A 26727-nucleotide genomic window follows, 5' to 3' on the forward strand; every position below is an offset into this window, starting at 1 on the left:
TCTTGGATTGATCCCTTGATCATTATGTAGTGTCCTTCCTTGTCTCTTGTAACATTCTTTATTTTAAAGTCTATTTTATCTGATACGAGTATTGCTACTCCAGCTTTATTTTATTTTCCATTTGCATGGAATATCTTTTTGCATCCCCTCACTTTCAGTCTGTATGTGTCCCTGGGTCTGGAGTGGGTCTCTTGTAGACAGCATATATATGGGTCTTGTTTTTGTATCCATTCAGCAAGCCTGTGTCTTTTGGTTGGAGCATTTAATGCATTCACCTTTAAGGTAATTATCAGTCTGTATGTTCCTATGACCATTTTCTTAATTGTTTTGGGTTTGGTTTTGTAGGTCCTTTTCTTCTCTTGTGTTTCCCACTTAGAGGAGTTCCTTTAGCATTTGTTGTAGAGCCGGTTTGATGGTGCTGAATTCTCTTAGCTTTTGCTTGTCTGTAAAGCTTCTGATTTCTCCATCGAATCTGAATGAGATCCTTGCTGGATAGAGTAATCTTGGTTTTAGGCTCTTCCCTTTCATCACTTTAAATATATCATGGCACTCCCTTCTGGCCTGTAGAGTTTCTGCTGAGAAATCAGCTGTTAACCTTATGGGAGTTCCCTTGTATGTTATTTTTGTTTTTCCCTTGCTGCTTTGAATAATTCTTCTTTATCTTTAATTTTTGCCAATTTGATTACTGTGTGTCTGGTGTGTTTCTCCTTGGGTTTATCCTGTATGGAGCTCTCTGCGCTTCCTGGACTTGGATGGCTATTTCCTTTCCCATGTTAGGGAAGTTTTCGACTATAATCTCTTCAAATATTTCCTCTGGTCCTTTCTCTCTCTCTCTTCTCCTTCTGGGACCCCTATAATGCGAATGTTGTTGCGTTTAATATTGTCCCAGAGGTCTCTTAGGCTGTCTTCATTTCTTTTCATTCTTTTTTCTTTATTCTGTTCCACAATAGTGAATTCCACCATTTTGTCTTCCAGGTCACTTATCCGTTCTTCTGCCTCGGTTATTCTGCTATTGATTCCTTCTAGTGTAGTTTTCATTTCAGTTATTGTATTGTTCATCTCTGTTTGTTTGTTCTTTAATTCTTCTAGGTCTTTGTTAAACATTTCTTGCATCTTCTCAGTCTTTGTCTCCATTCTTTTTCTGAGGTCCTGGATCATCTTCCCTATCATTATTCTGAATTCTTTTTCTGGAAGGTTGCCTATCTCCACTTCATTTAGTTGTTTTTCTGGGGTTTTATCTTGTTCCTTCATCTGGTACATAGCTCTCTGCCTTTTCATCTTGTGTATCTTTCTGTGAATGTGGTTTTTGTTCCACAGGCTGCAGGATTGTAGTTCTTCTTGCTTCTGCTGTCTGCCCTCTCGTGAACACTGATCTTTTGCTCTGTAGGATTCATTGGGTAGGACGGACTATATGCCTGTACTCTGAATGTACCCTGACTTTACTTTTTTGAGTCCTTATATCTACTTGTATAATGTTGCTATTTTGTTCTCTTTTAGTCAGCTGTCATCCTTCCTATCCTCAGTGTGTTTGCTCCTCTAGCCCTTTTTTTTTCTTTTTCTTTTTTTTTTTTGGCTTCATTGGGTCTTCTTTGCTGCACACAGGCTTTCTCTAGTTGCAGTGAGCAGGAGCTACTCTTCGTTGCGGTGCACGGACTTCTCATTGCAGTGGCTTCTCTTGTTTCTGAGCACGGGCTCTAGGTGTGCAGGCTTCATTAGTCGTGGCATGCAGGCTCAGTAGCTGTGGCACACGGGCTTAGTTGCTCCGCAGCATGTGGGATCTTCCCGGACCAGAGCTCGAACCCGTGTCCCTTGCATTGGCAGACGGATTCTTAACCACTGTGCCACCAGGGTATTCCTGCTCCTCTAGCCCTTTTCATTTCTATTTCTAATCTGCTGTGGTTTGGGAAACAGTATAATCACATTCATTAGAATTGTTTGTGAATGGAGAACAGTCTCTGAGGCAGATCAGAAACCCTCTTCCTTTAACAGAGTATATCAGCTTTATGCATGAAAAATTTTGTATTTTTGAACATGAGTTTTGGTTAGTAGTAATAGTTTCAGTCATCACAAAGGTGTCTTTCAATAGATGAAGTGATTGATATAAATCAGAGAGAATGGTAGCCAGTTCAAATATACTATATTTACATGGTGCTTTTCACCTTTGAAAGTGCTGTTTTACCTTCTAGCGTACTTCATCTTCACTAAACCAGAGTAAGGAGAGATAAGACGGATATTATAAGGAAACTCATGTGCAGAGATTCGAAATGATTTATCTCAAGTCACTTGGTAAATTGTTGACACAATTATGGCTAGAACATAGATCACTGTACTCTCAGCCTGAAGATTTTAGAAGGGCAGAAAAAAAAGAGAACAGAACTCAAGAAGCAGGAGTTTTACCATTAACCCATTTTACTGGAAGAAATCTTAAGTGTTTGGGGAGCAAACCTAACTTCATTTTGGGCAAATACGAGTTTCTAGACATGCCTTGAATCACCTGTAAATGAACAGTGCTGACTTTCCTGGCCTCTTGGATATTTTAAAGATTTTTAGGGCTTTAAATGGCCATTCAAGGGATTTAAAATTTTGTTCTAAGTGTGATAGAAAGCTCAGACAGATTCCAATGGGGGGTATATGTGAACTAATTTATGCTGCTATATGAAGGATAAAGTCTAGGGGGGCAAGGGTGGAGAGATGTTTTCCAAGGCGAGAGATGATGGTGATTTGTGCCAGGTTGTTAGCAGTGGAGATGATGAGAAATGGTGGGATTCAGGATGCATTTTGGAGGTATAATTGATGTAGCTTGCTAATGGATAGGTTTAGGGGAATGAAGATAAGAGAAGAACAAAGGATGACTCCTAGATTATTGACCTGAGAAATGGATGGACAGTTATATGTGGTGGGGAGCAAAATCTATAGTTCTGTTTTAGCCATGTTAAATTCGAGATGTCTGCAACTTCTTTGTAAAAAACTTTTATTAAAGTATAGTTGATACACAATGTTGTGTTTAATTTCTGCTGTATAGCTAAGTGACTCAGTTATACATATATATGTTGTTTTCCATTTTCTTTTCCATTCTGGTTTATCACAGGATATTGAATATAGTTCCCTGTGCTATACAGTAGGACTTTGTTGTTTATCCATCCTATATATAATAGTTTGCATCTGCTAACCCCAAACTCCCAATACTTCCCTTCCCAACCCCCTCCTCCCCCTTGGCAACCACAAGTGTGTTCTCTATGTCTGTGAATCTGTTCTCTATGTCTGTGAGTCTGTTTCCGTTTCATAGATATGTTCATTTGCATCATATTTTAGATTCTGCATATAAGTGATACCATATGGTATTTGTCTTTCTCTTTCTGACTTACTTTGCTTAGTATGATAATTTCTAGGTCCATCCGTGTTGCTGCAAATGGCATGATTTCATTCTTTTTTTATGGCTGAGTAGTATTCCATTATATATATATATATCTATATATATCACATCTTCTTTAGTCATTCATCTGTTGATGGACATATAGGTTGTTTCTATGTCTTGGCTATTGTAAATAGTGCTGCTATGAACATTGCAGTACATGTATCTTTTTTAATTAGCGTTTTCTCTGAACATATGCCTAGGAGTGGGATTGCTGGATGATATGGTAATTCTATTTTTAGTTTTTTGAAGCTCCATACTGTTTTCCATAGTGGTTGCACCCATTTACATTCCCACCAACAGTGTAAGACGGTTCCCTTTTCTTCACACCCTCTCCAGCATTTATTATTTGTCTACAGCTTCTTCATGTGAATGTAGAGTAGGTTGTTAGATATTTAAGCCTGGATTACAAGGGAGTAGTCAGGACTGGAATTATAGATTTGGGTGTCTCAGAACATTAGGTAGTATTTAAAGTCGTGGTACTGGAAGAGATCACATAAGGAGTGAGAGTAGGGAGAGATAAAAAGAGGTCTGATAACAGAATCTTGGAGTACTGCAACATTTAGAAACATGGAAGAGAAGGAAGATTGACCAAAGGAGACTCAGAAAGAGCAGCAAGTGCATCTGGAAGAAAAGGATGAGCGTGTGGTATCCCAGAAGCCCAGGGAAGAAATTGTTTCAAATCAGATGGACTGTTGCTCCTCCCTGGTTGGAAGTAGAGGTACAGGTTGCACAGAAAGTCAAGGAGAGGGGATTTGGGGCTTTCTCCCCTTATATCCTTTGTCTTTTCATTCTCTGTGAACCTGTTGAGCTTAACAGGTTCTCTGTGAACCTGTTGAGCCAAAGCTGTTAAGGGTAAGCCCCCTCTGTGACCTTCACCTTTGAGGAAGGAGAACAGCATTTCTCAAGAAAGTCTTGTATAGACATGAACAGAAATAATTCAAAGTAGAAAGTAATGTGTCATTAAAGAGCTTCAGATAAATGTCTTGAGGGTTTTTGTGTTTTGTTTCTGATGGGAAAGTAGGGAAGCCTTCAGTGGTGGAGGTTATGCTCATGTGCACATACACACACACACACACACACACACACACACACACACACAAGCAGAGTCTTGAACAGATGGAAATAGGCAAGAAAGTTATCTCAACCAGAAGGACTAACATAAGCAGGGCACAGAGGAGGAAACTTGTAGCCTCTGTGTGGAGAACCCCAATCATTTGATTCTGCTTGGCTCACAAATAGGTTGGTTGATTGATTCTGTGCTCCACCCACACCCAGGTCTCACGCAAGACACTCCATGCAATGATTCTTTGCCACAGATGAAAATGTAGATAAAGCCAGAAACTCAGAAGATTAGCTCTGGGTTTCTAGACTCCTCCACTAGCACTGTTCCCTCTCCAGTCTTTAATCCATCTCTGAAACTTCCCTGGTCTCCAAAGAGGAAGGATAGCAATGAGACTGTATTGAAGTCCTAAATCCCCAATGGCCCAGCTTAATCGAATGGACATATTTCATTAAACAAATGCCTCTGCCATCTACTCTACTCCAATTAGGAATGCATGAAGAACATATTTCTCAATTATGTTGGAGAAAATGTCTGAGCTCAGAGGCCCTGGCCAACAGCCTTTCCTCAGGCAGTGCTCAGTGGGGAGACCTGCCTCCAGCCCTCATGTAGTAGCCCTCATGTTTTTTTCATGTCCTCTCTCAACTCCACCACTCACTTTGCATTACTACATTCCCTTTTGGGTTAGAACTAATTGGATCCAACACCTCAAACAACATGCTCCACCCTGGTTTAAAATCGTCATATTTATTTCAACCACTAACATTTGTTGAAATCTTTGTTATGGCCAAATGCTGGGCTAAGCATTTTGCGTGGCATTTTATCTAAACCCTAAAACTTCTCTGTTAAGTAAGTAGGATTCCCCATTTTATAGATGAGGAAATTGAGGCTTAGCAATCTTAAATCATTCAGCCAAGGTCCCACAGACGGTAAGTGATGGAGCTGGGATTTGAACATAGGCAGCCTGGCACCAGAGCACGTGTTCTGACCCAGTGTGCGTTACTAGAAGTACCACACACTGACAATGTGCAGAGTGTGAAGTGGGTGCTATTCTACCTTCAGGGCCTTCACAGTGAGATGTGGAAGAAATAAGGAAATTAATCAGGATGTGTGGAGACAAGGAAGTGCTAAGTATAGGTTGGGAATGGAAGAAGTGACCCCCAGGGTTCCAAGTCAAAACATTGGTAGAGTGTACTTGGGTATTTATAATCTATTCCAGAAATGTGGACTGCAAAGCAACCCACCACATCTGTTTACCCACCTGTGCCCTCAACTCCCAAATCTTCTTGTTATTTAACTAATCAACTGTGCTAATCCATATGCCTGGCTCATCGCATTAGGGCTGTGGAGGATGTAGGAGAAAAATCCCACAGCACAATTGTGATTTTTCTTGTTCTGCAAATTCAGGCCCCATTTCAGATTCCTGTCTCATGCTGCCCACACGCTTCTCCCTGTCCCTAGGGCCTCATTGCACAGATAAGTTTTTACCAATCATCGTCACTATCTCCAAGCCTCCAGTCCTACCACCCTGCCTTCACTGTTGAAAGGTAGCTTATCCATCTCCTTCCCAGGGAAAATAGAGGTCATCAAATGGTGACTTCTCTGGCTATCTGCACTTCTTGTTAACTTCTACCCCTAGCCCATTCCCTGCCATCTCAGTAGAATAATGACAAAATTAACAATTGTCATTTATTTAGCCCATTTTATAAATCAGACACTACAGATTGTCTACATGTATTAGCTTATTCAATCCTCCCAGACACCTTATGTGAGGGGAACTATTTTTAATCCTCATTTTATGGACAAGAAAAGTGAGTCTTAGAAAGGTAGGAAGCTGTTCCCCAGGATTATGTTCTTATAGCTTTTGCCTTCTCATGATATATGTTGTCCCTAAGAAACTGCATCATCTTATATGACATCAGTCACTATCTATCATGGCCAAATCTATATTTCCAGCCTAGAATTCTTTTTGAGCTTCTCTTTATTCAGTTGCCCAATAGATGTCCACTGGCATCTCAGAACTAAACTTGGCCTCCACTCCCATCATAACCCATCACCAGAATTGCTTGTTTTACTACATTTCCTGTGTCCATGCATAATACAACTATTAGAGGTTATAGTGAGACTAAGATAATAATATGATGATGCTTGCTTATGTGGGAGAAGGAGAAACCTGTCTTCAATCAGCCACTAGTCCCCACAAGATCCTCAGAGGAGACTTACGCAAAACAACGGGAATAATCTGATTATTAGCTATGGTTTTGGACCCCACACCTGATATAGAACTGAAAGTGAATCAAGTTTGCCTTATGGAGGATTCATGTCTCCATTTGATGAATTTGAGTGGCCTTGAAACAAGGTAGGTTGAAAGATCTATTCTATTTATACCCCAGTGCCCAAGCTGAATCCCTCGTCTCATACGACAAGCTATATACAGGTGTGTAGAAATTTGAACTCACTCGCCCTAAGCTTTTACAAGCTAGGTCCTAGATGCTCTAGAGACAGAGACTGAAAAAAAAAACACGGCTGGACTTTCTCGTAGAAGAGCAGTCTCCAGTAGACGTGTCTTTCTCCAGGCTCTTGGGAAAAGAGGTTTAGCCAGACTCTAGCTGTATGGAATGAGATTGAAAGGGAAAGAGCCCGCTGGTCTAAATTGAAGCATAATATCTTTTTGAAAGCTTGCTCCCTGAGACTGGAGCACCATACAGTGTCCTGGAATTGAGCAGATCAGCGTTCCTCCTTTCTGTGGATGTAATATCCTATCCTTGACCTCAGCCCTAGAGAGGAGTAATGAGGGAGCTGATGTAAAGAATAGCAAGAAACTTTGAATTCCTTCTTTTCAAAGTCCTCCCTTTATTAGCTGTGTGACCTGTTTTTTTCAGCCTCCCTGAGCCTCAGTTTCTTTGTCTGTAACATGGGGATAACAACTCTACCTGGCACATAATAAGCCATCAGTAAATGTGATGTATGATGTGGGGGTAATGAGAAGGTTGAGGCACTGGTAGCAAGAGTGGCAGCTGCAGTCATGGTCACGGTGCTGGTAGAGGAGACCTAAGTGGCTGAAGTGGTGACAGTGGTGGTTTTTGTGGTGGTCGGTGATCATCTACTGGTTAGTCAGAATAGAGAACTGTCTGACTTTTCATCCTCCTTGTCACTTATCACATTTAATCCATCAACATCTATAGATTTTTATTTCATTAATTCATGTTAGGTCTTATAATGATGATCCTAGTTAGAACCCATGGTATCATTTCTTTTAGCCCAAGAAGTGACTTGACTTTCTCAGGACCACACAGTGAAGATCTAGTGCTGGTCTAGGTCCTCTTATTCCATGTTCTTTCCAATCTACTGGAGACAGTAGAGTAGAGTAGCTAAAAGTCAGGATGACTAGGTTCAATTGTGGCTTCCCTCCCCCACTAACTCTATTATCTGGGCAAATTATTTACCCTCTTTTACCTACCAGCAAAGTACACAATAACAGTAGTACCCACCACATAGGGTTGTTGGGAGGATTTAATGTGGTAATGGATTTAAAGTATGTATCAATTGCCTAGGGTTGTTTTAACAAAGGACCACAAACTGAGTAGCTTGAAACAAGGGAAATTTATTGTCTCACAATTCCGGAGGCTAGAAGTCCAAAATCAAAGTGTCGGCAGAGCCATGCTCTTTCTGATGGCTCTAGGGGAGAATCTTTTCTTGCCTCTTCTAACTCCCAGTGTTGCCAGCGATCTTTGATGTTCCTTGGCTTGTTGACGCATTACTCTAGTCACAAAGCTGTCTTCTCCCTGGGTGTCTTTACATCATCTTCCCTCCATGTGTGTGTCTGTCTCTGTGTCTGAATTCCCCCTTTTATAAGGACACCAGTGATACTGGATTATGGATCATTCTAACTACTCATTTTTAACTGGATTATCTCTGTAAAGACCCTATTTCCAAATAAGCTCACGTTCTGAGGTACTGAGAGTTAGGGCTTCAGTATATCTTTTTTGATGGGTGCATAATTCAACCAATAACAAAGAACTTTGCTCAGTCTTGGGTACAGAGTAAACGCTCACTAAATATTTTCCTTCTTCCTTCTTCCTCAACTCCTTAGCCTCTGCTGTCAAAGGAGAGCTCGGTGCTGAGGAAGAAGACTGATAGCTTTGCCTCGGCGATAGCTCATATTACACGTATACACATTCAGCTCTGGAGGCAGGTGGCCTCTGTGTTCTCAGAGAACATCATCGATATTGTGACACTCTGACATGTGTCAGCCACAGGGTTCTCCAGGGCTTCTTCTCTGGGGATTCTTGTGAAGCTGGAAAATTAGCCTCCAATCCTGGGCAGTCTGAATGATGGCCTGCCCAGAGGCGGAAGGGGGAGAGGGTCAGAGTGGCAGAGACCTCAGATTCTACCCCACCCACTTCCCTCATCTTAGAGGTGAAGAGACTGAAGCCCAGAGAGGGAGAGCCACTTCCCTCAGCTCACGCAGTAGATGTGGGGGGCAGGGCACAACCAGAGCCCTGGTCTCCTAATTTCCACGTGATGCCCTTTCAACCATATCCCTATCCCACTGTCCGCATTGTTGTTGTTGTTTTGCTGTTTACTTTGTACAAAGACGCTCTCTTTGAATTTCTCCACCTGTATAAAGGAAGAGTTGCTCTAGGCCAGCACTGTCTGATAGAAATACACCATACGCCTCATAGATAATTGTAAATTTCCTAATGGCTACATTAAAAAAAGTAAAAATCAACAAGTGAAAATAATTTTTAATAATTTTGTGTCACCCGTATATCCAAAATATGGCTTCAACATGCAATCACTGTAGGAATGTTAATGAGATATTTTACAGTTTTCTTAGTGAATCTTTGAGACCTCGTGTCTTAATTTCAACTCACCATATGTCAAGTACTCATCGGCCGCGAGTAGTCAGTGACTACAGTATTGGACAGTAGAGCTCGAGGGCAGTGGTTTCCAGCATTGGGCTGCCTGCCTGCTCGTGGTGAAACTGTTGGTATAAATTTATCATTTCTTCTTTCTGAGGAAAGACTACCCTTAATTCGAGTTTATCTCCTTTCTCTCCTAACATTTTTGGTCAGAATGCACCTCCCTTTAAATTAAATGATAGTAACACATAGGTGGAACATGTTTGGTTTTGTTTTGAAAATGTCCTTATTTAACAAAAGAAATTACTGGGAACACTAGATCAGACCCTCACTAAGAGAAAGCATATATGTATATGTGAGTGTGTGTGTATAGATGTGTATATATACGTGTATATCTATATGTGTATCTATAAAACGCTGGTCTGTGAAATTATCCTCAGTCTTCTAAGAGTGTTTCCTAATCTGATCTTCTGTAATTATCATTAAAAGTCAAATAGAAGTAAAATGTCTCTGTGTCTTAGGGATCGGGAAATGATAGCAAAAAGTACCAACAAAGAGCCACTTGTCTCTTTGGCTTTGTGGATGGTGGAGCATTTGGGCTTTGCATCACCGAGTTGGTTGTGAATGAAGGCTCTTAATAGGTCAAGCCATTGCACTGAATACTTTGTTTTCTCTGGCTTTAGGAAAGATAACGAAGGGGTACTTAGAGATTTCTTCTTCTGTATTCCTCAAGCACATGAGTTCTAGTGCCTTCTGAATCACTCTCCATGGAGTGCATTTGAGGTGGGCTCAGGCCCTGTTTCCTCCAGATGTTTCCACATGGGGTGGGCAACCTGATGGGAAGACATAGTCAAGAGTAGGGCCAATTTTTTTTTTACTGTTACCTACTGAGTCTTGCAAACTCTGTGCTCTGCCTGTCAATCATCCCTCCTTACACCTCCACTCTTCTCCATCCATAGAGATGATCTGTTTTCAGTTTCTCAGGTGTTCCACGCTTTTTCATGCTTCAGAGTCCTTGGATGTGTTTCTCCCTCTGCCTAGAAAGCTCTTTCCTTCCATCTTACCTTTCAGGGCTCAGCTTAAACATTACTTCCTCAAGGAAGCCATCCTTGACCCTCCAGACTTAGGTCCCCTGTTAGAGGCTCTCTTCACTCCTGTGCTTCACAGCATCTAGCCCAATTATATTTCAGTTCTCATTTGTGTGATTGTCTGGTTGATATCTGCCTCTTCCACTAGACTGTAAGCTCCAAGAGGGCAGGCACTCACTTGTTCAAAGCCATTTGCCTGTCACCTAACACCATACTTGATTCAATAGACACTCAGTCAATGTTGGTTGAATGTTCTGCCTGCCTACAGTATTTCATTCTGGAGTAGTTTCTTCACGTACTGAGAAAGAGACAAGTCAAGCCCATTTGACCCTTTTTCCCACTGGACCAGTACAGGGTTCTGTGGCATGTGATCCCTTGGTATATGGAAGATCCAGAAGATTCTGTATACTTCCTTCTAGGCATACCTAGCAAAGACACTGAGTTTGCCATCAGCATTGCATTGAGAATCACGAGGTGTGTCCTGGTCACACCCCAGCTCCTCATTGGCTAAGAGATCTTGGGAAAGCCACTGAAATGTTAACTCAATCAGTCTCAGGTGATCCTTCCAGCTGGTGGCTTCAGCCTGAAATTGGTTTGTCAAAATCTGTCAAATGGTAGAGGGCTGGATCTGTGATCTCTGGAGGGCTCGTTCAGACTTTGGGCAATGGGGAAATCTTGTCAGAAACTGTGTTGCTTGTGACTCTGGGTTCTGAGAAACAGAAACTCGTCAGAGGAATAAAGGTTACCTATTTTTCATCCAGGGTCACCAGTGAGTCACTGACTCTGCCTAGAATAGAAATTGGCACAGGAGCAGGGTTCCGACCGTTTTTGAACATCACCCAGATATTTGTTAGACGATGAATACTTTTTCTCTGTTTTAATGAATATGGATTATGAGTACTGAGGAAACAGGCCCAAACAGTTAGGGAAGAGGAGTCCAAACAAATTGAGACCCTGCCCTAGGAACACATGCCTGGGTCGCTTGTCCCTCGGCCTGGGGGATCGTGCTGGAATGGAGAGAGCCCTGGACTGGGAGCCAGGAAGCCTGGGCTTCAGTTGTAGCACTAATGCCAACTATGTGGAAGGTGTAAGCTTTCTGGATGCCGATCCCCTCTTCTGGAAAATGGAAAGAGCCAACTTTGACCACCTCAGTGGAATGTGGTAAAGCTCCAATAAATATTGATTTAAAAGTATTTCATAAACATAAAGCCCTTTACAAACAGAAGAAGTCCCATTATTGATTTTGTTGCCAGTGAGGATATCCAGGCATAGATGTAGTCAATGTACGGTGAGAGCCCTCTGGGCTCAGTCATTCACTGTGAAGAGTGGGTCATTCACATCTCTGGGACTCAACTTTCCTATCCATGAAGTGGGACAAGCAACTCTTTCTCTGCCAGCTCACTGAGTTGCTATGAAGATGAAATAAGAACACTTACTATGTGTAAGGCCCTATTCTAAGCGCTCACACCAACTCACCTAATCCTCATCCTAGCCCAGTAGTACCCAAGGGTACTAGTATTTTCCCCAGCTCTGGAGAGGAGGAAACCGAAGCCTAGAGAAGTTAGGTAACTTGCCCAAGGATACAGAGCTAGTGACAGCCAATTCCCTTAGCCATCAAGCACAATATATATAAAGTATAGTAGAAGCGAGAAAGAAGGCTATAGTTGGTTGTAACCTAGGGAGACCAAGGGAAGCTTTCTGGAGGAAATGATAGAAACTGGGAAGGGCATTCCAGGGAGATTGGAAGAGCTAGTGCCTGGGAAACCATGAGGCCCTCCATGATTGGGCCCCTGCCAACATTTATGACCTCCTCTCCTTTGCTTCTGCCTTGTTTATTACCCTGTTCTAGACACACTGTCCTTCCTGCCAGTCCCCAGACGTACCACGCCGCTCCTGCTTCAGGTCTTTTGTGTTAGCGCTTCCCTCTCTTAGGACCCTCTTCCTCAGTTCTTTGCATGGCCGCTTCCCTGGCTCAGATGCCACCTCCTTAGAGAGGCCTCCTCTGACACCCACGTCGATGACAATTGTCTCCCCTTCCTCAGCTGGTAACTCACTCTTTTACTTCTCTTATTTTTTCTCTTTATGCGTGGCACTACCTGAAAGAATATACTTATTAGTTCACTTTGCTTTAGGCTGCCTTTCCTGACTTGATTATAGTATCCACAGGGCTGGGATCTTGTCTGTCTTGTTCACTGCTATGTCTTCAGCTCTTAGAGTAGTGTCTGGCACGCGGGGCTCACCAGGGAGTATTTGTAGAGTGAGTAAGGGTAGGGTGGGAAATAGGGTGTGTTGGGATAAGGTTGTTCCTGTGCGTAGGGGCCTTGTAATGAAAACCTTGAAATGACCATAGGCCCTTCTTATAACCCTTTTTCTAACAGGGGTTCTTTTCTTTCTAATTTTTATTTTATACTAGAATATAGTTGATTAACAATGTTGTGTTAGTTTCAGGTGTACAGCAAAGTGATTCGGTTATACATATGTGTGTGTGTGTGTGTGTGTGTGTGTATATATATATATTCTTTTTCAAATTCTTTTTGCATTTAGGTTATTACGGAACACTGAGCAGAGTTCCCTGTGCTATACAGTAGGTGCTTGTTGGTTATCTATTCTCAATATAACAGTGTGTACATGGCAATCCCAAACTCCCAGTCTACCCCTCCCCTGCCACCCTGCCACCACTGCTGACATCTAGTAGACAGGGATGCCATTTCTCCTATATTAAACAGAACAGTCCTGCCCTACACACCAAAAAAGGTCTCACCCAAAGTAACAATAGCACCCCCAAGACCCCTTAAGAGACACAATGAGTATTTAATGAGAATGACCTTCAGGAGACTGGTTAACAGCCCTACTCTAGCCTCAGCCTTTTAGCAAAAAGAAGAGCTTGACATGGAGTTTGGGTTTATTCATCTGTAAAGTATAGGTCTTTTCTTTGCCCCTGGGTTACCTGTGCTAATAGAGATTTCTCCTCTCTGCTTCATGAACTGCAGGATGCTTTGATTTTAGTTACTTAGGGTCTCATATTAGGCATCTCTTCACATGTATGAAACTTATTATTATACTATTTGCATGAAAAACATCTCAGGCATGATTTTATTTGAATCTGACAATTCCCCCTGTAAAGATAAAGGAAAAAAAACATGTATCTAGAGGTCTGTCTTCTTTCTTTTTCCCTCCCTCCCTCCCCCCCCTTCCTTCCTTCCTTCTTAACTTCCTTCCTTCCTTCTTTCCTTCCTTCCTTCCTTCCTTCCTCCCTCCCTCCCTCCCTTCCATTTATCCATCCATCCATCCATTCTAAACTTACCTGTGAATTCTAGGGTAGGGACAGAATCTCTGGGCCCCAACACAGTTCTGTCTATAGGAGGTCCGCAGTGTGCTTATTTGATAAATGAATGAATGAATGAGCAAAAGAGTGAGCCAACAAATGGGTCTCTTCTGGTATCAGTTGCTCGTGGTGAAAAAGAGCAAATAGGACCAACTCCCTCAAGCCAAATGCTGTGTACCAGTCCTGTAACGGCCCTGCCCCTACCTCAGACAAGAACAAGTATGCTTCTCCGTGACCTGCCTTGTCCCAGGGTGGGCAGAAGTAAATTCTGCCGAGGGTTAAAGCTGGATTAATGGCCCGTGAACGGTTGCTTTCTCTCCTGGCTGAGCACAGTAAACATCGATGGTAATATAATGTTCTTTCTCGATGGGGGGAGAGTGAGGGAAACAAGAGAGGAGGAATTGACCTTTTAGCTCTGAAAGAAAAGAATATTGGAGAGACAATGTCCCATCAAAATACACACGCGTACAGGCCTACACTCACGTGCATAGACATGTTCATGCAGTTGGTAACATTTCTGGGATAATCTTCTCCTGGTCAAATATTTTTCAGCTTTTCTGGGTTATGGAAATCCTTAGAAGGATCTAATTAAAAAACTCTGGACCTTTTCCCAGGAAAACACATATATACACATTCACATTAAGTTTGTCACATGATGTCATGGAACTCAGAGACCCACTGAAAAGTGTCCCTGCTTGTAGTAAGGAAGAGATACAGTCATTTATGTTTTGAATTTAATTTGCAGATGTATCTTGCTTGGCTTAAAGGCAATTTAAAATTTTATTAAGTTAGTTTCTCAAAGACAAAATCAGAAGTTTCCGCCTAAAAATCCGGGGATCTGGCTTCTTTTAAAAAATTAAAATGTTTGGCACTCTTGGGCTCACATGGCAGCCATCATCTGGGTTGAGCTGTGCTTTTTTTTTTTTTTTTAACATGGAAAAGGCTCCTCAGTTGTCGACACTGCACCCCCCATTTTTAGGCCTTTGAATTTTGTCTCTTACCCTCAGAGGGGTTAAGATCAAGAACCCCTGCCCCTCAAAGTTTCTTAGTTTGGGTTCTAGGAAGAGAGATCTCAAGGAAACCATGAGGTCTAGTATCCTTGGAGCCTGTCCTCAAAGCAAATGCCACATGCATCCCAGTACATAAAACTAATAAAGGAGAAGTTTCTCTGTTTAAATGGGGCCCATGGGCCTAATATCCCTGCCAGTTAGTTTGGGCTGCCCTAGCCTTGCTTCAGTGGCCATCACGGCACCCCTAGGGACGCTACATGGCAAATTTGAAAACTTCTTTGTATCCATCAGAACGCTTCAGTTGCATGTGACAGAAACCCAGCTTGAGCTCGCTTTAGCTGAAAAGACAATTTGTGGGTTTAGGTAACTCTGGGTATATGACCTCAGACAGGGCTGGATCCAGGAGCCCAGATGTTGTCATCAGGGATCTCCATCACTCTTTGCTTTTCTCTGAGTTGGTTTTATTCTCAGGAAGCCTCTTCCCACGTGGGAGACAGATGCCCACCAGGAAGACTGTATCATCTCTATAGCCAGTAATCCTGTTAGGAGAAAATCTTCTCCTTCCTAATAGTTCCAGCAGAGCCAGGGATATGGTTTCCTTGGACCATTTCGGGTCAGTGCTCATCCCTGAGTCAATCACCATGGCCAGGAAAATGGAACCAGCCTTGACCAGGCCTTGATCATTTGTTCCAGGGATCATGGAGCTCCAGAGAATAAGGTCAGTGCCACCTAAACCTCCTGGATGAGGACTAGGTAGGGCTGGCTCCCCAGAGGAATACTGGGGAGTCATTACCAAAAAGGGAGGCATAGACACTAGAGAGGCATAAGTAACAAAGGACTGCTTTACATTAATTTAACCCAACTTTTCTTTTCACTCATGAGGATGTGGAGACTCTATAAGGGGAAGGAACTTGCCTAAGGCCACAGACCTGGGGCATGGCAAAGCTGAAGCATAAACCCCGAACTTTTGCCTCTAATCCTGTGCTCCTTTTGTTTTGGGCTCTGGACCTTCTTTATCATCTATTTTTCTGTGATCCTGGCAGATAGGTTGTGAGGGAACAGTAATCATACATGACAATAAATCAATCCTTGAATCATCACATTTCAGTGGTAAAAGGGGCCTAAGTGGGCTTATCATTTAAATGAGAAAATAGGCCAGGAGAGACTAACTGACTTGTACAAGGTCAACTGACAATTTATATAAGACTATCAAAGTGCCCTCGCATCTCTCATTTCATTTGACAGTAAGAACGATCCTGTGACACATGAAACTTGGGTGGTTTCTTCCAGGTGTTTTCTCATCAGTGAGATCACTTTGTTCCCACAACAGCTCTATAAAATGGGAGAGGATAAGAATTGTTTAACCAGGTTTATGAATACAGGCACAGGGTCAGAGAGGTTAAGATACTTGCCTAAGGACCCACAGCGTGTAAGGCACAGAACCAGTTCTAGAATTCATCTGTCTGGCTCTGGATAGTTTTTTGGTGTCACACTTGAATCAAATAGTGAATTTAAACTGATGGACCTTCTACCTAAGTAAAAATCTAAAGCATTGTGACAGACTGATAACCATTAAGGTTTTCAAATCTTCCCATTGTTAAGTTATGTATTAGATTTGTCTTATACCACAGTTAAACACAGGGACAATAGAGCTTTAATTCACAAAAGTAAAATTTAAGTAACAGGATTTTGGGAAAACAATATAAACAGGGAAGATGAAACTAAAGTTAGAGAATTTTAGTTCTGGAAGGGATTGTAAAATAAAAGAACGAATAGCTCTCTTCCTTTTGGGTAGGGGAACTGAGGTTCAGAAAGTTGACATAATTTGCCTCAGATCCCATTTCTGGCCTATGGTAGAGACTGGGCAAGAATATAGGTCTCCCAACTTCCTGTCACCCTAAGGCCTTTCATCATGGTGACTGAGATGACCTTCTAAGTAATTCTGTAGTACTTTTGAGAGTGTGAGGCACAGCAGCCATGGGTGGTACTCAAAGTGAACTTTGGTGTCTTCGAGACACGAAATTAAGTAACATTGATTCAAACTCTGAGAAGGTAATTCTCTTTAATTCCCTTAAAACTCTTCTGATTGCATTCAAGGGAAAGTCTCTGTTGGATTCGAATCTGACGTTACCGCCTGTCTAGCACTTGCCAATTTCCCTTATTTAGGAGAGGGTGCAGGCCTCAGGCTCACAGCATGTGAACAAGGCAAGAGTGCTTTGTGGTAGGCAAGAGTGCCTGGCCAGAATTTGTTAACACTGTTTTGTTTTCATTGTGTGTATTTGCACACATGACAAATCATATTCATTTTCAATTCACCTAATGATCTAACACTTTTAAAAATAAGTTCTTTTCAAAATTTATTTAAATAAACATGAGTTGATTTATTAAAAAATCTTATGCACGTCATAGTGCACATGATGGTAATAGGACACAGATAGGACAAAAATCAAGGCGACAACGATTAGATGAAGTTGGAGAAACACTGCCGCAGGAACTAGGTCCAAGGCCATTGTGTGGAGCATGCTGAAAAGACCTCAGAGAAATGCAGATTCGACAACTAGTCCTGCCACCAAAGTTAGCTCTGTAACCTTGGGCTAGATACTCCATATCTCTGAGTCTCAGAGAGATAGAAATAACTAATAATACTTCCTTTGTGAGGCCGTTGTGATGATTAAGAAATACCTATAACAAGGACCAAGCGCCGTCCCCAGCGCTTGGCAGGTACTGAGGAAATGGTAGCTCTGAGGAGAGCTGAGTTTTTGATGCTTACAAATGAGAGAAGAGAAAAATGAAAGGACAGGGAGAGCAGTGAAGCATCAAGTGCAGCTTGACATTAACCTCTCTTCACCTTGCTTCTCCTGAAATGGCCAGGTAAGATCACAGCCGGTTAAGTACGTCTTTGCTCCAGGAGGTCTGTTTGTCACTTTCCAAAAACAGTAAACTATAGTTCCTGAGGCTACTTTATTGCTCAGAGACTGACTACAAGTTTGCTTGATGGCAAAGCAGCCTTCAGGGCACACTGGGAGGTGGATTCGTTTGTTATTCCTGCGTGGGAGGCCTTAGCTTCTGGGTTGTTAAAGAACAAACAAAAATATCCCTTAAAAAATAGGCTATGGTTTGGTGAAGCTTGAAATGTAATCCTTTGGTTTAGCCCTAAGAGAAAATCTTCATTAAGCTTTTCGAGGTTTGCCCTGATGGGCTGTGGTTTGTTCTGTGCGCTGTCGTTTGCTTGTTTGATTTCTTAAAATATTGTGTTCAAATATTATTTATCTTGATTACTGAGTTTTGGGCTCCTCCTTAAATGTTGCACCTGAGGCACATACCGTACCTCACACTAGTCCTAGCCCTGTTCCCTGGTCCACAGGGACCAATGGCACCCCTGCCGTAAGGAAGAGAGGCTATAATTGCACGGCCAGGTCCCTGGTAGGCCTACAGGTCAATATTAGCGAAAGGGATTTTTTTTTTTTTTTTTGCTCAACATAAGCTGGACAACAATGAAATACTAGTTTGCTTTATGAAATGATGCTTGCCCTGCCATGGTAAAAGTAAAACCCAGATTACATGACTTCATGCAAGAAGGCTAAGAGGGGTGAGTGTTTATGCACTGAGTGGGAGGTTTGGATGGAAAACCTTCGCTTATAATTGCCTGAATTGAATCCATTCTTTCATTCAGCAAATATCATTTGGAGTGTCAGCGCTATGCTAGACACTGAATGTGAATGCAAATATCAAGAGATCATGTGGCCATCCTCAGGAGTTCCCAGTTCTCAGCTGTGAATGTGGCAGGAATAGAGAAAGAACGCCAACAAAGTAGTTAGCATTCACTGAATGTCCAAGGCACTGGGGCTGGGTGCTCTACGTGTATTATTTTGTATTTTTATGTAAATAAAAGGTACATATAGTGAAATCCCCAAGTCTTATGTGTACAATTTGATAAGTTTTTGTCTGTCTATCTATCTATCTATCTAGCTAGCTAGCTAATCTCCAGTTAACCATGATCCCAATCAAGATACAGAGAGAGGACATTTGCATCACCCCAGTAAGTTCCTGTGTGCCCCACGCTAGTCGATCTCCATTCCCCTCAGCGGAAATCTCTGCTTTGCTCTCTAATATCATATATTCGTTTTGCCTATTCAAAGACTAAACATATGTGAAATTGTACAGTGTGTTAGAATTTGAGACTGCCTTCCTTAAATCAGCATGTTTTTGAGATTCATCCATATTATTGTAGGTTTTACTAGCTTGTTTCTTATTTCCAAGTAGTATATTCTACTGTATGAATGTAACCGTATTTTTTAAAAACTATTCACCTGTTGATAGTTGTTTCCAGTTTGGGGGTGTTACAAATAAAGTTGAACATTTTTTTGTATAAGTCTTTTGATTGATATGGGTTTTCTTTTCTGCTGGGTCATGAGGTAGGGATATATTTAACTTTCTAAGAAATTGCCAAACAGTTTTCCAAAGTGGTTGGACCATTTTATATTCCCACCCAACAATACATGAGAGTTCCGGCTGGTCCACATCTTTGCCAATATTTGGTGTTGTTGATATTTTTAATTTTAGCCATTCTAGTAGGTATGCAGTGGTATATAAGTGTGTTTTTCCTTTTTTAAAAAAAATTATGTTTTAACTTTACATATAGTAAAATTGACTTTTTACTGGTGTATAACTTTGAGTTTTTTTATAAACTTATTTATTTATTTATTTATTTATTTTTGGCTGCGTTGGGTCTTCGTTTCTGTGCGTGGGCTTTCTCCAGTTGCTGTGAGCGGGGACCACTCTTCATCGCAGTGCGCGGGCCTCTCACTGTCACAGCCTCTAACGTTGCGGAGCACAGGCTCCAGACGCGCAAGCTCAGTAGTTGTGGCTCACGGGCCTAGCCGCTCCGCGGCATGTGGGATCTTCCCGCACAGGGGCACGAACCCGGGTCCTCTGCACTGGCAGGCGGATTCTTAACCACTGCGCCACCAGGGAAGCCCCTAACTCTGTGAGTTTTAACTGTGTGTAGATTTGTGTAACTACCCCACTATCAGGATATCAAATAGTTCCACCACCTGAGAAACTTTCCTTGTGCTGCCCTATTACAGCCAAACCTTCTTCTTACTCCAGCCCTGGCAATCACTGATGTATTCTCTCTCCTTATAGTTTTGCCTTTTCCAGAACGTCGTATAAATGGAGTAACATATTTAATTTTTGAGACCACTTTTCTCACTTAGCAAAATACCTTTGAGAGTCATCCATATTGTTGCATCTATCAGGAGTTTTTCTTATTATGAATGAAGAGCTGCTATAAAGATTCTTGTAGAGGTTTTGTGTCTACATAAATTTTCATTTCTCTGGGGTGAATGTCTAAGTGAATTACTGGAGTCATATAGTAAGTATATGTGTATGATGTGTATGCTTAGCTTTATAAAACACTGACAAATTCTGCTGCATAATGGTTGTACCATTTTGCACTCCTACCAGAAACCTTTGAGAATTGTAGTTGTTCTCTGTTGTGGGTACTCTTTTTCTTTTTTCCTTTTTATGGGGGCGGGGGTAGGAATGTCATGCTAATAGATGTGTAGTAGAATTGTATTGTAGTTTTAATTTGCATTTTTTCTAATGGCTAATGATGTTGAGTCTCTTTTCATGTGCTTAGTTGCCATCCATATGTCTTTGTCAAAACACCTATTTAAATCATTTGTCCAATTAAAAAAAAATGGCTCGTTCACTTTTATTGAGGCTTGAAGGCTCTTTATGTATTCTGGATACAAGTCCTCTGTCAGATATGTGTTTTGCAAATATTTCCTCTAGCCTGTGGGTTGTCTTTTCATTCTCTTAACAGTGTCCTTTGCAGGGCAGAAGTTTTGAATTTTGATGAAATCTAATTTATATTTTTTTTCTTGTATAAACCATGCTTTTCATGTTGTATCTAAGAAATCTTTTCCTAGCTCAAGTTGCAAAGAATTTTTTTCTATATTATAGTTTAAAATTTTAATCCATGATTCATCAATTATCTTTTAAATAAATTAGAAGATAAACATCTAGATTCATTTTTTATCCATGTATTTACCATTTTGGGGATTCTGTATTTCTAGAAATCTAAGGTTTCATTCAGTGTTATCTATCTTCACCCTGAAAAACTTCCTTTGCCACTTCTGTGCACAGATCTACTAACAATTAATTCCCCAAACATTTATTTATCTGAAATTTAAAAAAATTTATCTTTAGTTTTAAAGGATATTTTCACTGGATATGGATTTATAGATTGACAATTTTACTTTCCTCAGAACTTTAAAGATGTCATTCCATTGGCTTCTGGTGTATCTAACCTCTGATGAAAAATTAGCCATCATGATATTTTTATCTCCTTTATGTAATGTGCCTTTTGTGTCTGGTTACTTTTAAGATTTTTCTTTTTATCTTTCACTTTTATCAGTTTGATTCTGACATGTGGTTTTCTTTATATTGATCCTGCTTGGGACTTGTAGTAATTTTTTTCATCTCTGATTTGATCTTTTTTCATAGTATTCGAGAAGTTTTCAGCCAGTATCTCTTCAAATATGTTTTCTTCATTTTTCTTTTATCTCCTTATGAGTCTCTAATTATACATGTTAGGCTGCTAGATGTTTTCCCACAGGTCATTGAGACTCTGTTCTTATTTTTCCCAGTCGTTTTCTCTCTGTTCTTAAAGTTGGATAATTTCTATTGATCTCCTTTCAACTTCACTAACCCCTTTGCCTTTGGTTTCCATTCTGCTGTTAATTCCATTAAATGAATATTTCATATCTAATATTGTCAGTGCTAGAATTATCACTTGGTTCTTTTTTGTAATTTAAATTTTTCTTTTGAGAATCCCCTCTCATTGTTCATTAACACCATTTTTTCCCTTTAAGTTTTGTAACCTATTTCTAATATTTACATTAAAGTCCTGGTCTGATAATTGCATCAGGGATATGCTGGGGGTCTATTTCTATTGCTTGCCTTTTCCCTTGACTATGGGTCACATTTTCCTCTTTCTTCTCACATATAATAAAGTTGGATATTGTGGATGATACATTGTATATTCTATATTTAAAATATTTTCCTTTATCAGGATTTGTTTTACCAGGCAGTTAAGTTACTGAATGATCATGTTAAACTTGTGAGCGATTAAAAAATTTTTTTTTATTGAAGTATAGTTGTTTTACAATGTTGTGTTAGTTTCAGGTGTACAGCACAGTGATTCTGTTCATACACACACACACACACACACACACACACACACACACACACACACATATATATTCTTTTTCGGATGTGAGGGGTTGATTTTATACATTTGTAGGGTATGTATGTTTCTGGTTTGCTCCTAATCCTGGAGAGAATCCCTTAATCCTGAGAAATTACCTTTACCCTGTGTTACAGGTTTTCTGGAGCATTAATGGAAAGCCCAAGTCATTTATCAAGCATTTCTAACATGGCATGGTTAAACCTGCAAGTTCTGTCTCCTCTGAAGTGAGCAGAAGCTGAAATATCACTTTAGGCATATTGCCTTCCACTGTTGATTTCTGCTTGAGTTCCTCACAAGTCCTATTCTGGAGCTGGCCAAAGATTTGAGAGGTGTTTATATTCAGGTTTTGGTGCTTCCTCTTACATAAGTTCTTGCTTTCCTGGATTTTCTCCATCAATTTGTAGCCATTCTGGTATCACTGAAATCTTCAGACACCTTTAGCCAATGAGACTGCAGTGTTCTGCTTGACTATTAACCAGTCTGGACCGTGTAGACCAGAGAATGCCCTCAGGAAAAAAGCTAAATGAATATGGAACTTGTCCCATGTTGTTTTCTTCTTTCATGGATAGAGTACACTCCAATTTCTGCCTGCTTTTGATCACTCTCAGTACCTTAAAACATTTCATTTACAGTTATCATCAACTGTAACTGGGTTAGTGCAATACAAGCTACTCTGTTATTATTGGAATTAGAACTTCTTTTGACTCTATGAGTTATTATATTTTTTCTTATAATAGAATAATATTCTACTATTATTACATTACATATTTTGTTATATTAATATATTCCAGTTATTGTAACCAGGGTTTTCCTGATGAGCAAAATAAGGCTAAGAGAGATTAATTTACTTTCTTGAAGTTATCCAGCCTGCTAGTGGTACAGGGTATGACTTTTTTTTGTTGTTTTTTTTTTTTTTTGCGGTATGCGGCCCTCTCACTGTTGTGGCCTCTCCTGTTGCGGAGCACAGGCTCCGGACGCACAGACTCAGCGGCCATGGCTCACGGGCCCAGCGGCACGAACCCGTGTCCCCTGCATCGGCAGGTGGACTCTCAGCCACTGCGCCACCAGGGAAGCCCCGGGGTCTGACTTTAAAACCTGTAATTTTACTTGTAAATCTAAAGTCCTTGGCATCATAGTAATTCAAGGTAAAGAATGAAAAAATCATGTGACCTCAGGGCAAAACTCAGCATGTTGGTGGTAGGCCCATCCTGTGTTTTTTCAGTCTATACAGCAGCCAAAGAGGGAAGTCACTGCAGTGACCCAGGTATTTTACTTGTGTCAGTGTTGACAAAACATGTGCACAGCTTGCAGACCAGGTGTCTTCCTGACTTCACCCATTGGGCTGTGTTAAGTCATTGATCCTTCTATCAGAGGTAGAACTGCTTACTAGGCAGATGAGGTAGCATTAGGTGACCCGTAGTTGGAATGCCATTATATAGTCATCTAACAGAAAAATAAGTCCTGGAAGAAAGGAAAAGACCTTGAAGATTGTTTAGCTAATGTAGTCAGTGTGGGCTACCATAACAAAATACCATGGAGTGGTTGGTTTATCCTACAGAAATTTATTTTCTCACAGTTCTGGAGACTAGAAGTTTAAGATCAATATTTTAGCCAATTTGGTTTCTGATGAGGTCTCTTTTCCTGGCTTGCAGATGTTTGCCTTCTTGATACATCCTTATATGGCCTTCCCCTGATGCGTGCATGTCGAGGGAGAGCTCTGGTGTCCCTCCTTCTTTTATAAGGACACCAATCCCACTGGACCAGGGTCCCATCCTCATGACCCCATCTAATCCTAATTTACTTTCAAAGGCCCCATCTCCAAGTACCATCACGTTAGGGATTAAGACTTTTAACATATAAATTTGGAGGAAGACCCAATTCAGTCCATAACAGCTAAACACTGGTCTCCAAGTAACATCTGAAATGACCAAGGTCACATAGTTAGAATAAGATCTGAGAGAGCTGCTCATTCATCCTACCTTGTTTTGTGCTTTCCCACTGGTGGGTAGTCATTTGGCTGAGTTTGTCAAGAAGGGCTCTTTTTTTCTTTACCTATTTGGTAGTCAGGAGGCTTCTGTAAGAATTGTGCTTCCTTATGAGCAAAATAAACAATTACCTACCTAGAATAATTTGGCTTGTCCCAACCAATCCTAAACTATCCTTGACTTTGTCACCTGAAACTTCTACCATGAAAGAAATTCCACTGGATAAATGCACAGCCTTTAATAGTGTAGAAAGCCTGGTTAGACGTAAGTCATTTAACATTTTAGTGTGAATTAGTTGATATAATCTTTTCTGATAAGAGAGCTTCTATGGATAAATGCTAATAGGAAAACCTTTCGGTTCATTCTGTCATCAGTTTGAATTTCAGTTTCCTCATCTGTCAAATGGGGATAATGATAGCATGGATAGGGGCATTAAAAATAGATTAGAAAGACCTATAAAATGGGAGAAAATATTTTCAAATCGTATATCTGATAAATGGTTAACGTCCAGAATATATAAAGGACTTCTACAGCTCAACAACAAAAAAATAACCCAATTAAAAAATGGGCAAAGGATTTGAATAGATATTTCTTTGAAGAAGATATATAAACGGTCCGTAAACACAGGAAAAGACGCTCAACATCATTAGGGAAATGAAAACCAAAACCACGATGAGAGAGCACATCATACCCATTAGGATGGCTATTATGAAACAAAACAAAACAAAAGACTAGAAACTCACATGTGTTGGTGAGGGTGTGGAGAAATTGGAACCCTCCTGCGTTGCTGGTGAAGAATGTAAAATGGTTCAGCTGCTCAGGAAACAGTTTAGTGGCTCCTGAAAAAATTACATAGAATTACCATGTGATCCAGTAATTTCACTTCTAGGTGAATACCCAAAAGGATTAAAAACAGATACTGGTACACCAATGTTCGTAGCAACATGATTCACAATAGCCAAAAGGTAGAAAAAACCCAAGTCTCCATCAACAGATAAATGGATATACAAAATGTGCATACAGTGGAATATTAGGCCATAAAAGGAATGAAATTCTGATACATACTACAACATGAGCTTTCTATCCTCCAGCCTTATAAACATTAAACACATTATGCTAAGTGAAATCGGATAGATATTGTAAGATTCTATTCCTATGAAGCACCTAGAATAGGCAAATTCATAAAGACAGAAAACAGATTAGAGATTACCAGGGCTGGGGGAGAGAAGAAGGGGGAGTTATTGTTTGTTGGGTACAGAGTTTCTGGATGATGAAAAAGTTTTGTAAATGGATAGTGGTGATGGTTGCACAACAATTGTGAATGCGTGCAATGTCACTGAATTGTATGCTTAAAGGTGGTTAAAATGGTAATTTTTAGTTTATATACATTTTACCACAATAAAAATATTTTTAAATGGATTGGATATGTTACGTTGATATTTGATCTGTACTTTATCTAGGAGTGGTATATTAAAACTTTGTCTAGGAGTGGTATATTAAAACTTTGGATTCCCAGTTACAAGGTGAAATTATAAGAGGCCCAAGAAAGCAACACAGCATATCAGGGTAACCTAGCAGAGAGGGGGAGACCAGTAGTCAAACTCCATGTCATTGGTATATGCATTGAGCCTTGGTATCTAAGAGGGTGACATTATCAATAAACCAATAAAGGAGATACTTTTTGAGCTCCTACTCTATTCTAAACTCTGTTCTAGGCATTTCTGGGGGTTGTCTGTAGAAATCTACAGCATAATTCCTAATCTCAAGGATTTATAATCTGGTTGGGAACAGCAGCTTAATCACACATAAGACAACTGATGAGAAATGCAAGATTGGGTTGGGTGATTTAAAACTGTGAAGTACTAGAGTAGGGGAGATTTAGCAAAAGGGCTAGTGGTGTCTGGGAAGGCTCTGACCTTGAGCGGGGTCTCAGTTTGGGTTAATGTGTTGATGAGCCGGACATGTGCCAGATCTGCTGCATTATTGATGGATCTCCTCATGAATGCTGAGCGTTTCAGGGGCCTGATGTTCCAACAGAGGCTAAAGCATTAACAAAGCTTGCCATGAAAGCCTGTACTAACTGGATTAGCTGCTAACATGGATTGAGGCTTTCAGTGGGATTAACCCCAACTGCAGTGAATTAGTTTCTCTTTTTTATCCTTTTCTTTCCTTTTCTTGTAACTTGGCTGTCTGGCAGAGCCAGGTAGGACAGTGGGTAAAATGCCCAGGTTTAATTTTCTGGAGTTAAAGAAATCTGGTGAAGGAATTTTTAAAGTGACCTTTGCCTGTTTTTTATACCCTGGGGGATTCAGTTCAGAGGTGAGGAAATCTTACCTCTCAGCCTCTCATCACAAGTTTCTCTATCTTTCAACCTCGTAGGCTCAACTGCTGCTTTAGGATTTCTGAAAATGTGGGGAGGCCTGAGGCCAAAAAGACAACTCCAGATTATCCCAGTGTGGAAGCTGGAGAATTGGTGTTTGTGAGACTAGTTCAAGGTGGTTTAATCATGGAGCTCCTTTTCTAGAGAGTTTTCCAAGTTCTTGATGGTACTATCATGACTTCATTGATGAAGAATTGTCCGGAAAACCTCATCTTCTTCTCTTGCCTTTTTCTCTTTATTCCTCTTGTTCTTGTTCCTTCCATGTTAATTGAGTATTGCTAAAAGAAAACTAAGTTCTGGGTATGCAAAAATGAATAAAAAGCTCATAATTGATCCTTAATAAA

The sequence above is a fragment of the Delphinapterus leucas genome, chromosome 3 (assembly GCF_059928025.1).
Source record: "Delphinapterus leucas isolate spDelLeu-1000000601 "Yukka" chromosome 3, BTC_Dleu_Yukka2, whole genome shotgun sequence".
NCBI classification, from domain to species: domain Eukaryota; kingdom Metazoa; phylum Chordata; class Mammalia; order Artiodactyla; family Monodontidae; genus Delphinapterus; species Delphinapterus leucas.